The sequence below is a fragment of the Marmota marmota genome, unplaced genomic scaffold (genome assembly GCF_001458135.2).
Source record: "Marmota marmota marmota unplaced genomic scaffold, marMar, whole genome shotgun sequence".
Classification (NCBI taxonomy): domain Eukaryota; kingdom Metazoa; phylum Chordata; class Mammalia; order Rodentia; family Sciuridae; genus Marmota; species Marmota marmota.
This window is the reverse complement of record NW_025999925.1, coordinates 8132052-8133420: the sequence shown is the minus strand read 5'-3', so window position 1 is coordinate 8133420 and position 1369 is coordinate 8132052.

The window sequence follows — 1369 nt, the reverse complement described above, 5'->3', positions numbered from 1 at the left end:
ATCATGTTTATAGCGATATTGTAATGTCTCAAACCTGAATATTACCCAAATGTCTATCAGGAGTAAAATAAGTTGAGCTGTATACACATCATGGAATACTATATAGCAAAAAGAATGAACAAACCACAACCACACACAGTAGTCATCTCTAAAATTTAATATTGTGGTAAAAAAGTCAAACAACAGGGTGACAGAGTGACAAGGTGATTCAAGTGCCAAACAAGCAAAACTAATGTATGCTGTTTGAAACCACTACTCCCCACAAGGGGGAGATATAAAGAGATCTTCTGGGGAGCTGGCGGGTGTTCTGTTTCTTAATCTGGATTATTCAATTTGTGCAAAATCACTGAATTTGGGAAATGTGCACCTTTAAATATGTACACTACATATACATAGATAAAAAGCTTTAAAAATAGACAATGGGAAGAGACCTAAGACTTCCAGCAAATTTGCCCAGTCCTTTCTGGGAACCTCCAAACAAACCAGGGCAAAGGGCAACCCAGATCCAGGACTTCCAACTCCTTAGGGCCCACCTCTAGGGTAAAATGTCCCATGAACTTGCTTCTAAAGACTCTGAATGTCAGAAAACAGTGAATCTTTTCTCTGTCAGACTCTCCAAGATAAGCACAGAGTTAAAACCATTTCCTTGGTATGGTATAGCTCAATGAGGGGTAGATCACTTGGCTCATGTGCAAAAGGCCCTGTGTTTGATCCCCAGCACAACAACAACAACAACAACAAAAACTGTTGTTTTAATTTCATCTTTCTTGATCTTTCAGCGGAGTTTAATATATGAACTGTATTTTTGTTGAATGTCATATTAAGCCTTAATAGCAGAGTAATATAGTTATGAATTCATAAAAATAAAAACAAGAATGATTGTTCCCACTAACACTCCAACCAGAAGTGAGGCTCGGGGGCATTGCCTAAGTGACCAGGATAGAGCAGAGTCCCGCGAGGGCAGATTCACTGACCAGCCGGGTGGATACGAGCTGGGCGGAAAAAGGGGTGCAGAAGCCGACCAAAGATCCTAGGGGCGTTGAGGACCCTACCACCCTCGCTCTAGGACGAGTCAAGTCTTTGGGGCCAAAGCGCAGTGGCCAGAGGAGGGGCGGGGGCCGGGCTTATGAGAACAGAAGGCGGAGCTTCGGAGAACAACCTCTGGCCCCCGGGACTGGACTGGCACGCCGCCCCCACCTGCAGCGCATCCCCGAGTCGGCGCGTCACTCCCAGCGGAAGCGCCGCACAGCCCCGGCGTCTGGCGAAGTGCGCGCCTCCCGGCTCCCACTCCACGCTTCTCAGCCCGCCGCCCGCCTCTCTCTGCCAACCAGGGGCGGGGACGGGGAGGCACCAACTAGCATCTGAGATT